This window comes from Anomaloglossus baeobatrachus, chromosome 8 (assembly GCF_048569485.1).
Source record: "Anomaloglossus baeobatrachus isolate aAnoBae1 chromosome 8, aAnoBae1.hap1, whole genome shotgun sequence".
In the NCBI taxonomy this organism is placed as follows: Eukaryota; Metazoa; Chordata; class Amphibia; order Anura; family Aromobatidae; genus Anomaloglossus; species Anomaloglossus baeobatrachus.
Window position 1 is genome coordinate 47,913,363 of NC_134360.1, and position 14,695 is coordinate 47,928,057.

General features: G+C 54.7%; 1 protein-coding gene across 1 annotated transcript in view; it reads left to right on the forward strand.

The window, feature by feature from the left end:
• Nucleotides 1–95: 95 nt before the first annotated feature.
• The window catches only part of LOC142249163 (ghrelin-like), a 39,268-nt gene continuing 24,668 nt past the window's right edge, over nucleotides 96–14,695 (forward strand). Inside the window, exon 1 of the mRNA XM_075320762.1 lies at nucleotides 96–265. The gene's annotated coding sequence lies outside the window, so the exon portion shown is untranslated. The remainder of the gene's footprint in view (nucleotides 266–14,695) is intronic.

A 14,695-nucleotide genomic window follows, 5' to 3' on the forward strand; every position in this document is an offset into this window, starting at 1 on the left:
TATATCCAGAGTTCTAGAATCATTCTGCCCTTCCTGTGAAAAAAATCATCTGTGTACTGACTAGTGAGCCAGACCGTGCGTGTACAGAGGAGGCGAAGCTGCAGGAGAGCGCAGCAGCCTGAACCAATGCTGAGATGTGACGGAGGGACGTCTGACAACCACAGACTTTTTGTTGGCACTAAATGTAGTCACAGCAAAGCTCCGTCCCAATGGAGATGACTTAAAAAGCAGCCAAAGAGCAAGATCTGGGGAAAATAAAAATCAGGTGAACAACATTTATAGCTATCTGATTACACATCCTGTACTGATACTGAGTTACATCCTGTATTCTACTCCAGAGTCGCACTCGCTATTTCTTCGGCGCTCTATTGGGAGACCCAGACGATTGGGGTGTATAGCACTGCCTCCGGAGGCCACACAAAGCAATTACGCTAAAAAGTGTAAGGCCCCTCCCCTTCTGGCTATACACCCCCAGTGGGATCACTGGCTCACCAGTTTTCGGCTTTGTGCGAAGGAGGTCAGACATCCACGCATAGCTCCACTGTTTGTAGTCAGCAGTAGCTGCTGGCTATATCGGATGGAAGAAAAGAGGGCCCATATAGGGCCCCCAGCATGCTCCCTTCTCACCCGCGGTTGGTGCTTGTAAGGTTGAGGTACCTATTGCTGGTACAGAGGCTGGAGCCCACATGCTGTTTTCCTTCCACATCCCCTGGAGGGCTCTGTGGAAGTGGGATCTTGCCGGCCCCCAAGCCCTGGGGCCGGGCTCCATCCACAGACCCATAGAACCTGCTGGATTGGGAGCGGAAGTGCCGTTCAGGGACAAGGCCCTGCAACTTTCAGGTACTCTGTGTCCCCGGCAGGCACGGACACGCTCAGGGCTTGCTGAGCGTTGTAGTGCGCCGGGGACAGTGGCGCTGTACGCTGGGGGTTAGGTCACTGCAGCTTTGCTGAGTGACGTTGTGTGTTGGGAACTACTGCGCCGACCGCTCCTGGAGCGGCGGCGCAGCTGCGACTTGTGGTGCGCCGGGGGCTTTGCGCCGACCGCGCTTTTACGGCGGCGGCGTTTTTAACTTTAGCCCCCGGCTTCTGCGGCCTAGCGCCGCTTCGTTCCCGCCCCCACCCTGTCACTCAGGGTAGGGGAGAGACGCTGCTCAATGGCAGCGCCGAGGGCTGGAGCCTTATTTACATGCTCCAGCCCTCTCACTAGGCACAGGGGGAAGCAGACTTTCCCGCTCTTCGTCGGTGTACGCCCAGGGCCCGCCCCCCCTCTCCACAAGGACGCCGGCAGCCATTACACATGCGATCTGGCTGGGGAGAGGCAGCAGGCTCTGGGAGACCCAGACTAGAGGGATTTCTGGCGACCACACACCGCTCCTAAGCGGGCGGTAAGCTGCACAGTAGTGCTGGCCCCTCTAGTGCCTCAGTGATATATTAGTGTACTTTTTTCTTGGTACCATATATATATATATATAGTTGCACTGTAAGGTCGCTTCTTGGCTGGACACCCTGTACTGCTCTGAGGAGGCAGCAACATGTCATCCGCAAAACGCAAGGCTGCCAAGGCACGGGCTGTGTACACTGTTGGTACTGCATGTGGGGCTGATCTACCGGCAGGCTCCAATGATCCACATTGTGTGCAATGTTCAGTCCCAGTGGCACTTCGTCAGCCAGAGCCTATGGTGGTAGCCCAGGCAGAGACGCCTGTGAACCCTGCCCCGGTGACGGGGACAGACTTTGCAGTGTTTGCTGATAAAATGTCTGAGGCTATGACAAAAATCCTGGAGACCTTGCAGGCCAGGCCAGTTCCTCAGACCATGGACACTGCTGTGGCTATGCTCTCTGGTCCCCCTCAGTTGGAACTAGTCCGTACTTCAAGGGGGTCTCAAGCATCACAAGCTGAAGTCTCTGACTCAGATGACAGTCCCAGGCAGCCTAAGCGAGCTCGCTGGGAAAGACCCTCGACGTCATCACACTGCTCAGGGTCTCAGCGAGAAGAATCTCTCTGTGATGAGACTGAGGACGGTGATCAGGATTCTAATCCTGAGGCCCCTCTCAATCTGGATGCCCCTGATGGTGACGCCATGGTTAATGACCTTATATCGGCGATTAATAGGCTGTTGGATATTTCTCCCCCAGCCCCTTCTGCAGAGGAGGCAGCTGCACAGCAGGAGAAGTTCCATTTCCTGTATCCCAAGCGTAAATTAAGTGCTTTTTTGGACCACTCTGACTTCAGAGAATCAATCCAGAAGCACGACGCTCATCCAGACAAGCGTTTCTCTAAACGTTCTAAGGATACCCGTTATCCTTTTCCCGCTGAAGTGGCCAAACGCTGGACCCAGTGCCCAAAGGTGGATCCCCCAATTTCCAAGCTTGCGGCTAGATCCATAGTCGCAGTAGAGGATGGCGCTTCACTTAAAGATGCCAACGACAGACAGATGGACCTTTGGTTGAAATCTGTCTATGAAGCTATCGGCGCGTCCTTTGCTCCAGCATTCGCGGCCGTGTGGGCACTACAAGCTATTTCAGCTGGTTTAGCACAGGTGGATGCTATCATGCATCCAGCAGTGCCGCAGGTGGCGTCCCTAACCTCGCAAATGTCTGCGTTTGCGACCTATGCTATCAATGCTGTCCTAGAATCTACGAGCCGTACCTCTATGGCGGCCGCCAATTCTGTGGTTTTGCGCAGAGCCTTATGGTTAAAGGACTGGAAAGCAGATGCTGGTTCCAAAAAATGCTTAACCAGCTTGCCATTATCTAGGGACAGACTGTTTGGTGAGCCATTGGCTGAAATCATAAAACAGTCCAAGGGTAAGGACTCTTCCTTGCCACAGCCCAGAGCAAGTAAACCTCAACAGAAAAAGTGGCAGTCGAGGTTTCGGTCCTTTCGAGGCTCGGGCAAACCCCAATTCTCCTCGTCCAAAGGGACTCAGAAAGGACAAGGGAGCTCAGATTCCTGGCGGGCTCACTCACGCCCCAGGAAAGCAAATGGAGGAACCGCTTCCAAGGCGGCTACCTCATGACTTTCGGCCTCCTCCCTCCGCATCCTCGGTCGGTGGCAGGCTCTCCCGCTTTTGCGACATTTGGCTGTCACAGGTCAAAGACCGGTGGGTAACAGACATTTTGTCTCGCGGGTACAGAATCGAGTTCAGTTCTCGGCCTCCACTTCGGTTCTTCAGAACCTCCCCACACCCCAACCGAGCAGATGCCCTGCTGTAGGCGGTGGACTCTCTAAGAGCAGAAGGAGTCGTGATCCCTGTTCCCCCTCTGGAACGGGGGCGAGGATTTTACTCCAATCTCTTTGTGGTTCCAAAAAAGGACGGCTCCTTCCGTCCTGTTCTGGACCTAAAACTGCTCAACAAGCATGTGAACGCCAGGCGGTTCCGGATGGAATCCCTCCGCTCAGTCATTGCCTCAATGTCCCAAGGAGATTTCCTAGCATCAATAGACATCAAAGATGCTTATCTCCACGTGCCGATTGCTACGGAGCACCAACGCTTTCTGCGCTTCGTGATAGGAGACGAACATCTTCAGTTCGTGGCTCTGCCATTTGGTCTGGCGACAGCCCCCCGGGTGTTCACCAAGATCATGGCAGCAGTGGTAGCAGTCTTGCACTCTCACGGACACTCTGTGATCCCTTACTTGGACGATCTACTGGTCAAGGCACCCTCTCAGGAGGCATGCCAACTCAGCCTGAATTTTGCACTGGAGACTCTCCAGGCGTTCGGGTGGATCATCAACTTCCCAAAGTCAAATCTGTCACCGACCCAATCACTAACGTATCTTGGCATGGAGTTTCATACTCTCTCAGCGATAGTGAAGCTTCCGCTGAGCAAGCAGCGGTCACTACAGACAGGGGTGCAGGCTCTCCTTCAAGGTCAGTCGCACTCCTTAAGACGCCTCATGCACTTCCTCGGGAAGATGGTGGCGGCAATAGAGGCGGTTCCGTTTGCGCAGTTTCATCTGCGTCCACTTCAATGGGACATTCTCCGCCAATGGGACGGGAAGTCGACATCCCTGGACAGGAAAGTCTCCCTTTCCCAGACGGCCAAGGACTCTCTGCAGTGGTGGCTCCTTTCCACCTCGTTATCACAGGGAAGATCCTTCCTACCACCGTCCTGGGCGGTGGTCACGACAGACGCGAGTCTGTCAGGGTGGGGAGCAGTGTTTCTCCACCACAGGGCTCAGGGTACGTGGACTCAGCAGGAGTCCAGCCTTCAGATCAATGTTCTGGAAATCAGAGCAGTGTTTCTTGCCCTACTAGCCTTCCAGCAGTGGCTGGAAGGGAAGCAGATCCGAATTCAATCGGACAACTCCACAGCGGTGGCATACATCAATCACCAAGGAGGGACTCGCAGTCGGCAAGCCTTCCAGGAAGTCCGGCGCATTATGATGTGGGTGGAAGCCACGGCCTCCACCATATCCGCAGTTCACATCCCCGGCGTAGAAAACTGGGAAGCAGACTTCCTCAGTCGCCAGGGCATGGACGCAGGGGAATGGTCCCTTCACCCGGACGTGTTTCAGGAAATCTGTCACCGATGGGGAAGGCCGGACGTCGATCTAATGGCGTCCCGGCACAACAACAAGGTCCCAACATTCATGGCACGGTCTCGCGATCAAAGAGCGCTGGCGGCAGACGCCCTAGTGCAAGATTGGTCGCAGTTCCGGCTCCCTTATGTGTTTCCACCTCTGGCACTCTTGCCCAGAGTGCTACGCAAGATCAGATCCGAATGCAGCCGCGTCATACTCGTCGCTCCAGACTGGCCGAGGAGGGCGTGGTATCCGGATCTGTGGCATCTCACGGTCGGCCAACCGTGGGCACTACCAGACCGACCAGACTTACTGTCCCAAGGGCCGTTTTTCCATCGGAATTCTGCGGCCCTCAACCTGACTGCGTGGCCATTGAGTCCTGGATCCTAGCGTCTTCAGGCTTATCCCAAGGGGTCGTTGCCACCATGAGACAGGCTAGGAAGCCCACGTCTGCTAAGATCTACCACAGAACGTGGAGGATATTCTTATCCTGGTGCTCTGCTCAGAGAATGTCTCCCTGGCCATTTGCATTACCTACCCTTCTTTCTTTCCTCCAATCTGGGTTAGAAAAAGGTTTGTCGCTCGGCTCCCTTAAAGGGCAAGTCTCGGCGCTATCCGTCTTTTTTCAGAAGCGTCTAGCACGACTTCCTAAGGTGCGCACGTTCCTACAGGGGGTTTGCCATATAGTTCCCCCGTACAAGCGGCCGTTAGATCCATGGGATCTGAACAGGGTACTAGTTGCCCTCCAGAAGCCGCCCTTCGAGCCTCTGAAGGAGGTTTCACTTTCTAGACTATCACAGAAAGTGGCTTTTCTGGTAGCGATCACATCTCTTCGGAGAGTGTCTGAGCTAGCAGCGTTGTCTTCCAAGGCTCCCTTCCTGGTCTTCCACCAGGACAAGGTAGTGCTGCGCCCCATTCAGGAGTTTCTCCCGAAGGTGGTATCCTCTTTTCATCTTAATCAGGATATCTTTTTGCCTTCGTTTTGTCCTCATGCAGTTCATCGGTATGAGAAGGATTTACATTTGTTAGATCTAGTGAGAGCACTCAGAATCTACATTTCCCGCACAGCGCCCCTGCGCCGTTCGGATGCACTCTTTGTCCTTGTCGCTGGTAAGCGCAAGGGGTCGCAGGCTTCTAAGGCCACCCTGGCTCGATGGATCAAAGAACCAATTCTTGAAGCCTACCGTTCTGCGGGGCTTCAGGTTCCATCAGGGCTAAAGGCCCATTCTACCAGAGCCGTGGGTGCGTCCTGGGCATTGCGACACCAGGCTACGGCTCAACAGGTGTGCCAGGCAGCTACCTGGTCGAGTCTGCACACTTTCACCAAACATTATCAGGTGCATACCTATGCTTCGGCGGACGCCAGCCTAGGTAGAAGAGTCCTGCAGGCGGCAGTTGCCTCCCCGTAGGGGAGGGCTGTCTTGCAGCTCTAACATGAGGTATTTCTTTACCCACCCTGGGACAGCTTTTGGACGTCCCAATCGTCTGGGTCTCCCAATAGAGCGCCGAAGAAGAAGGGAATTTTGTTACTTACCGTAAATTCCTTTTCTTCTAGCTCTTATTGGGAGACCCAGCACCCGCCCTGTTGTCCTTCGGGATTTTTGGTTTGTTTGCGGGTACACATGTTGTTCATGTTGAACGGTTTTCAGTTCTCCGATGTTACTCGGAGTGAATTTGTTTAAACCAGTTATTGGCTTTCCTCCTTCTTGCTTTTGCACTAAAACTGGTGAGCCAGTGATCCCACTGGGGGTGTATAGCCAGAAGGGGAGGGGCCTTACACTTTTTAGTGTAATTGCTTTGTGTGGCCTCCGGAGGCAGTGCTATACACCCCAATCGTCTGGGTCTCCCAATAAGAGCTAGAAGAAAAGGAATTTACGGTAAGTAACAAAATTCCCTTCTTTGCTGGTTCGGTCACTGTATACATACAGGATTTAATTCAGGATAAGTAATGTATGTATACTCCAGAGCTACATTCACTATTCTGCTGGTGCAGTCACTGTGTACATACATTACTTATCCTGAGTTACATCCTGTATTATACTCCAGAGCTGCACTCACTATTCTGCTGGTGCAGTCACTGTGTACATACATTACTTATCCTGAGTTATATCCTGTATTATACTCCAGAGCCGCACTCGCTATTCTGCTGGTGCAGTCACTGTGTACATACATTACTTTTCTTTGTGGCTCCATTGGGAGACCCAGACAATTGGGTGTATAGCTTCTGCCTCCGGAGGCCACACAAAGTATTACACTTTTAAAAAAGTGTAACCCCTCCCCTCTGCCTATACACCCTCCCGTGCACCACGGGCTCCTCAGTTTTATGCTTTGTGTGGAAGGAGGAAAACATCCACTCATAGAAAAAAAAAAAAAAAAAGATTTATCATACATAGTATGACAGAAGAAAAGAGGTCCCCTATGGGGTCCCCGGCATGCTCCCTTCTCACCCCACTATGTCGGCGGTGTTGTTAAGGTTGAGGTACCCATTGCGGGTACAAAGGCTGGAGCCACATGCCGTCTCCTTCACCATCCCTTATGCGGCTCTGGGAGAAGTGGGAGCTTCATCGGTCATTCACATGCTGAGACCGTGCTCCATCCGCAGCCCCTGGTGGAACCTGCTGAACCGGAGCGTTTTCATCCCCAGGGACCGGGCCCTGCACCTTCAAGGTACTCTGTGTCCCTATGGGGGGACGGTACGGGGAGAGAGGTCGCCTCTCTCCCCAGTAGCGCCGTCCGTTGTTTTTTCATCGGACGTCCGCGCCGGCCGTGCCTGCTTGTCGGGCACGGCCTTAAATTTAGTCCCCGGCTTCATCGCGGCCTAGTCGCGAAAAATCCCGCCCCCAGGCCTGCTTGTCAGGGGGAAGGGCGGTATTTCCGACAGAGGGCTGGAGCATCTTGGCATGCCTCCCCTCCCCTCTCATGGACCACTATGGGGCCTCCAGATTCCCGCCTTTTGCCGGCGCCGCCCATGGCTTCACTCCCCCCTTGAGAGCTCCGGCAGCCATGTTTGGCATTCTGCCGGTGTATGCTGCAGCTGCACATCTCTACAGCTCTGGGGGATCCACGACAGGGAATCTGGAGGACACCAGCGGTTGGTAAGCCACACCAGTCACCCGGTGCTGGTTCCCCTAGGGTGCCGTGATATATATATATCTACATATATTATATATATTCGGAACGGCTGTTTAACCCTTTCCCATATACCCTCAGTGGTCGCTCTCCTAAGGGACACTTATTGCTTGCAGCATGTCGTCCACAAGGAGCAAAGCCCTTAAGACACAGGTTTTTTTCGCAGCCTGTACCTCTTGTGGGGCTATGTTGCCTGCGGGATCCACCTACCCTCACTGTGATCAATGCTCGACTCCTGCCACACTTGCTCAGCCGGAGCCTAGGGCACTCGTGGGCCCCTCGGCTCATGTAGATCCCCCTGCTCCCCCTGAGCAGGCGACAGGGACAGAGTCACCGTCATTGGCCTCTTTCGCTGAGAAACTCTGTCACTTTCTCAATCCATTGCACAGTCTATGGACAAATGGTCATCTAAGCTCCTTGAGGCTTTGCAGTCCAGACCGGGCTCTTCAAAGGCCCCGGCCCCTGTTAGTTTGTCTCCTCCAGGCCCTTCTCAATCCGCGCCGCAGCGCGCTCCCAGGATAGCCCCTAGGTCCCAGGCGGAGGACTCCTGCCCGGATCGCAGTCCCAGACCGGCTAAGCGGTCTCGCTGGGACTCTTCCCCGGCCTCCTCACGCTGCTCTGGATCTCAGCTGGAGGACTCTCAGGATGACGAGGTGGACGTGGGAGCTCAGGGCTCTGACCCTGACTTCGCCCTCAACCTTGATACCCCTGAGGGGGCAGCCTTAGTAAATGATCTTATTTCGTCCATCAACCAGGTGTTGGATGTCTCTCCCCCGCCTCCACCGGTAGAGGAGTCGGCTTCTCAGCAGGAGAAACACCAATTTCGATTCCCCAAATGTACGCGCAATACGTTCTTTGATCATTCTAACTTCAGGGACGCTGTCCAGAAGCCCAGAGCGGTCCCGGACAAGCGTTTTGCTAAAAGGCACTCTGACACGCGTTATCCCTTTTCACCTGAGGTCGTTAAGTGCTGGGCGCACTCACCCAAGGTGGATCCGCCAGTCTCTAGATTGGCTGCTAGGTCCGTTGTGTCTGTTGCCGATGGCTCATCCCTGAAGGATGCCACTGACAGACAGAGCTCTTGGTGAAGTCTATTTATGAGGCCACGGGAGCGTCTTTTGCCCCGGCCTTTGCGGCTGTGTGGGCTCTCCAAGCAATCTCGGCATGTCTGACTGAGATTAATGCTGTCACGCGGAATTCTGCTCCGCATGTGTCTTCCTTGACCTCTCAGGCATCAGCATTTTCATCCTACGCCCTGAACGCCGTCCTGGACTCTGCTAGCCGTACGGCTGTAGCATCCGCTAACTCCGTGGCAGTCCGCAGGGCCATGTGGCTGCGCGAATGGAAAGCAGACTCTGCTTCCAAAAGGTTCTTAACTGGTTTGCCTTTTTCTGGCGAACGTTTGTTTGGCGAACGGTTGGATGAGATTATTAAGGAATCCTCGGGAAAGGACTCCTCCTTACCCCAGGCCAAACCTAAGAGACCTCAGCAGAGAAAAATCCAATCGAGGTTTCGGTCCTTTCGTCCCTCCGCCAAGCCCCAATCCTCTTCGTCCAACCGGCCGGAGAAAGGCCAGAAGAACTCCTATGGGTGGCGGTCCAAGTCACGCCCCCAAAAGGCCGCAGGAGGCACTGCCTCCAAGACGGCCTCCTCATGACTCTCGGCCTCATCTAGCCACATCCTCGGTCGGTGGCAGGCTCTCCCGCTTTGGCGATGCCTGGTGGCCACACGTTCAAGACCGATGGGTGAGAGACATTCTGTCTCATGGTTACAGGATAGAGTTCAGCTCTCGACCTACGGCTCGTTTTTTCAGAACCTCCCCACCCCCCGCACAGGCAGACGCACTGTTTCAGGCGGTGGACGCTCTAAAGATGGAAGGAGTTGTGATTCCCGTTCCCCTTCAGGAACGTAGTCGCGGATTTTACTCCAACTTGTTCGTGGTGCCAAAAAAGGACGGGTCTTTCTGTCCCGTTCTGGACCTCAAGCTGCTCAACAGACATGTGAGAACCAGACGGTTTCGGATGGAATCTCTCCGCTCGGTCATCGCCTCGATGTCACAAGGAGACTTCATAGCATCGATCGACATCAAGGATGCTTATCTCCATGTGCCGATCGCACCCGAACACCAACGTTTCCTGCGTTTCGCCATCGGGGACGAACACCTCCAGTTCGTCGCATTGCCCTTCGGCCTGGCGACAGCCCCACGGGTCTTCACCAAAGTCATGGCATCCGTCGTGGCGGTCCTGCACTCTCAGGGCCACTCGGTAATCCCATACTTGGACGATATCCTAGTCAGGGCCCCTTCTCGGGTGGCGTGTCAACGAAGTCTTACCGTCACTCTGGCGACTCTCCAGCAGTTCGGGTGGATCATCAATTTCCCGAAATCCAAGTTGACGCCGACCCAATCACTGACTTACCTCGGGATGGAGTTTCATACCCTTCCAGCGTTAGTCAAGCTACCGCGGGACAAACAGCTTTCTTCGGCGCTCCATTGGGAGACCCAGACGATTGGGTGTATAGCACTGCCTCCGGAGGCCACACAAAGCATTACACTAAAAAGTGTAAGGCCCCTCCCCTTCTGGCTATACACCCCCAGTGGGATCACTGGCTCACCAGTTTTCTGCTTTGTGCGAAGGAGGTCAGACATCCACGCATAGCTCCACTGTTTAGTCAGCAGTAGCTGCTGACTCTATCGGATGGAAGAAAAGAGGGCCCATATAGGGCCCCCAGCATGCTCCCTTCTCACCCCACTTGCGGTTTGTAAGGTTGAGGTACCCATTGCGGGTACGGAGGCTGGAGCCCACATGCTGCTTTCCTTCCCCATCCCCCTGAGGGGCTCTGTGGAAGTGGGATCTTACCGGCCCCCAAACCCTGAGGCCGAGCTCCATCCACAGACCCAGAGACCCTGCTCGAGGAGCTGAGTACAGTCAGGGACAAGGCCCTGCAACGTTCAGGTACTCTGTGTCCCCGCACAGACAGGCCACGCACACTCCAGGCTTGCTGGGTGTGCTAGTGCGCCGGGGGCACTAGCGCTGCGCGCTCGGGTTAGAGTCACTGCAGCTTAGCTGAGTGATTTTATGTCTTGGGAACTACCGCGCCGGCCGCTCCGGGAGCGGCGGCGCCGCTGGGACTTGTAGTGCGCCGGGGACTCGCGCTGCCCGCGCTTTTACGGCGGCAGCGCTCATAAATCTAGTCCCCGGCTTTTGCGGCCTAGCTCTGCTTCGTTCCCGCCCCCACCCTGTCAATCAGGGAAAGGGAGAGACGCTGTTCTATAGCCAGCGCCGAGGGCTGGAGTCTTATTTACATACTCCAGCCCTCTCACTGGGCACAGTGGGGACGCAAGTTTCCCGCTCTTGGTCTCAACACGCCCAGGGCCCGCCCCTCTCCACAGGACGCCGGCAGCCATTCCTGCATGCAGTCTGGCTGGAGAACGGACACAGGCTCTGGGGGACTCAGACAAGGGACTCTGGCGACCACACACCCGCGTTTATGCGGGCGGTAAGCTGCACATAAGTGCTGGCCCCACTAGTGCCACAGTGTTATTTGGTGCATTTTTTCCCTGTACCATATATATTTATATTGCACTGTACAGTCGCTTCTTGGCTTATACCCTACATTGCTCTGAGGAGACAACAACATGTCATCCGCAAAACGCAAGGGTGCCAAGGCACAGGCGGTATGCACTGCTTGTGCCGCATGTGGGGCTAATCTACCGGCAGGTTCCAATGACCCCCATTGTGTGCAATGTTCAATCCCTGTGCCACTTCGGCAGCCAGAGTCTATGGTAGTAGTGGCCCAGGCAGAGACGCCTGTGAACCCTGCCCCGGTGACGGGGACAGAATTTGCAGTTTTTGCTGATAAGATGTCTGTGACTATGACAAAAATCCTGGAAACCTTGCAGTCCAGGCCAGTTTCTCAGACCATGGACACTGCTGTGTCTATGCTCCCCGGTCCCCCTCAGTTGGAACTAATCCGTACTTCAAGGGGGTCCCAGGCATCACAGGCTGAAGACTCTGACTCGGATGACAGTCCCAGGCAGCCTAAGCGGGCTCGCTGGGAAAGACCCTCGCCGTCATCACACTGGTCAGGGTCTCAGCGAGACGAGGCTCTGTATGAGGAGACAGAGGTGGGTGATCAGGAATCTAATCCTGACACCGCTCTCAATCTAGATACCCCTGATGGTGACGCTATGGTAAATGACCTTATAGCGGCCATCAATAGACTGTTGGATATTTCTCCCCCAGCCCCTTCAGCAGAGGAGGCAGCTGCACAGCAGGAGAAGTTCCATTTCCGGTATCCTAAGCGTAAATTGAGTACTTTTCTGGACCACTCTGACTTCAGAGAATCAGTCCAGAAACATCATGCTTATCCAGATAAGCGTTTCTCCAAACGTCTTAAGGATACACGTTATCCCTTTCCCCCTGACGTGGTCAAACGCTGGACCCAGTGTCCAAAGGTGGACCCCCCAATCTCCAGGCTTGCGGCTAGATCCATAGTTGCAGTGGAAGATGGGGCTTCACTTAAAGATGCCAATGACAGACAGATGGACCTTTGGTTAAAGTCTGTCTATGAAGCTATCGGCGCGTCGTTTGCTCCAGCATTCGCGGCCGTGTGGGCACTCCAAGCTATTTCAGCTGGCCTGGCACAGGTGGACTCTATCATACGTCCAGCAGTGCCGCGAGTAGCGTCCCTAACCTCGCAAATGTCTGCGTTTGCGACTTACGCTATCAACGCTGTCCTGGACTCTACGAGCCGTACCTCAATGGCGTCTGCCAACTCTGTGGTTTTGCGCAGAGCCTTGTGGTTAAAGGAATGGAAAGCAGATTCTGCTTCCAAGAAATGTTTAACCAGCTTGCCACTATCTGGAGACAGACTGTTTGGTGAGCAATTGGCTGAGATCATTAAACAGTCCAAGGGTAAGGACTCCTCCTTACCCCAGCCCAGATCGAGCAAACCTCAACAGAGGAAGTGGCAGTCGAGGTTTCGGTCCTTTCGAGGCTCCAGCAAGACCCATTTCTCCTCGTCCAAAGGGACTCAGAAGGAGCAAAGGAGCTCAGATTCCTGGCGGGCTCAGTCACGCCCCAAGAAAGCAACCGGAGGAACCGCTTCCAAGGCGGCTGCCTCATGACTTTCGGCCTCAGCCCTCCGCATCCTCGGTCGGTGGCAGGCTCTCCCGCTTTTGCGACATTTGGCTGCCACAGGTCAAAGACCGGTGGGTAGCAGACATTTTGTCTCACGGGTACAGGATAGAATTCAGTTCTCGTCCTCCGCCTCGGTTCTTCAGAACCTCCCCACATCCCGACCGAGCAGATGCCCTTCTGCAGGCGGTGTGCTCACTAAAAGCAGAAGGAGTGGTGATCCCTGTTCCTCTGCAGGAACAAGGGCAAGGTTTTTACTCCAATCTCTTCGTGGTTCCAAAAAAGGACGGCTCGTTCCGTCCTGTTCTGGACCTAAAGCTGCTCAACAAGCATGTGAACGCCAGGCGGTTCCGGATGGAATCCCTCCGCTCTGTCATTGCCTCAATGTCTCAAGGAGATTTCCTTGCATCAATAGACATCAAAGATGCTTATCTCCACGTGCCGATTGCTACAGAGCACCAACGTTTCCTACGTTTCGTGATAGGAGACGACCATCTCCAGTTCGTAGCTCTGCCATTTGGTCTGGCGACAGCCCCACGGGTTTTCACCAAGGTCATGGCGGCAGTGGTAGCAGTCTTGCATTCTCAGGGTCATTCGGTGATCCCTTACTTAGACGATCTACTTGTCAAAGCACCCTCTCAAGAGGCATGCCAACACAGCCTGAATGTTGCGCTGGAGACTCTCCAGACTTTCAGGTGGATCATCAACTTTTCAAAGTCAAACCTGGCACCGACTCAATCACTAACGTATCTTGGCATGGAGTTTCATACTCTCTCAGCGATAGTGAAGCTTCCGCTGGACAAGCAGCGGTCTCTACGGACAGGGGTGCAGTCTCTCCTTCAGGGTCAGTCGCACCCCTTAAGGCGCCTCATGCACTTCCTAGGGAAGATGGTGGCAGCAATGGAGGCAGTCCCGTTCGCGCAGTTTCATCTGCGTCCACTTCAATGGGACATTCTCCGCCAGTGGGACGGGAAGACAACTTCCCTAGACAGGAAAGTCTCCCTTTCTCAGACGGCCAAGGATTCTCTGCTATGGTGGCTCCTTCCCACCTCATTAACGCAGGGAAGATCATTCCTGCCCCCATCCTGGGCAGTGGTCACGACAGACGCGAGTCTGTCAGGGTGGGGAGCAGTTTTTCTCCACCACAGGGCTCAAGGGACGTGGACTCAGCAGGAGTCCACCCTTCAGATCAATGTTCTGGAAATCAGGGCAGTGTATCTTGCCCTATTAGCCTTCCAGCAGTGGCTGGAAGGAAAGCAGATCCGAATTCAGTCGGACAACTCCACAGCGGTGGCATACATCAACCACCAAGGAGGGACACGCAGTCGGCAAGCCTTCCAGGAAGTCAGGCGAATTCTCATGTGGGTAGAGGAAAGAGCTTCCACCATATCAGCAGTTCACATCCCGGGCGTAGAAAACTGGGAAGCAGACTTTCTCAGTCGCCAGGGCATGGACGCAGGGGAATGGTCCCTTCACCCGGACGTGTTTCAGGAAATCTGCCGCCGCTGGGGGGGTGCCGGACGTCGACCTAATGGCGTCTCGGCACAACAACAAGGTCCCGACCTTCATAGCGCGGTCTCGCGATCAAAGAGCTCTGGCGGCAGACGCCTTAGTGCAAGATTGGTCGCAGTTCCGGCTCCCTTATGTGTTTCCACCTCTGGCACTCTTGCCCAGAGTGTTACGCAAGATCAGATCCGATTGCGGCCGCGTCATACTAGTCGCCCCAGACTGGCCGAGGAGGTCGTGGTACCCGGATCTGTGGCATCTCACGGTCGGCCAACCGTGGGCACTACCAGACCGTCCAGACTTACTGTCCCAAGGGCCGTTTTTCCATCGGAATTCTGCGGCCCTGAACCTGACTGTGTGGCCATTGAGTCCTGGATCCTAGCATCTTCAGGATT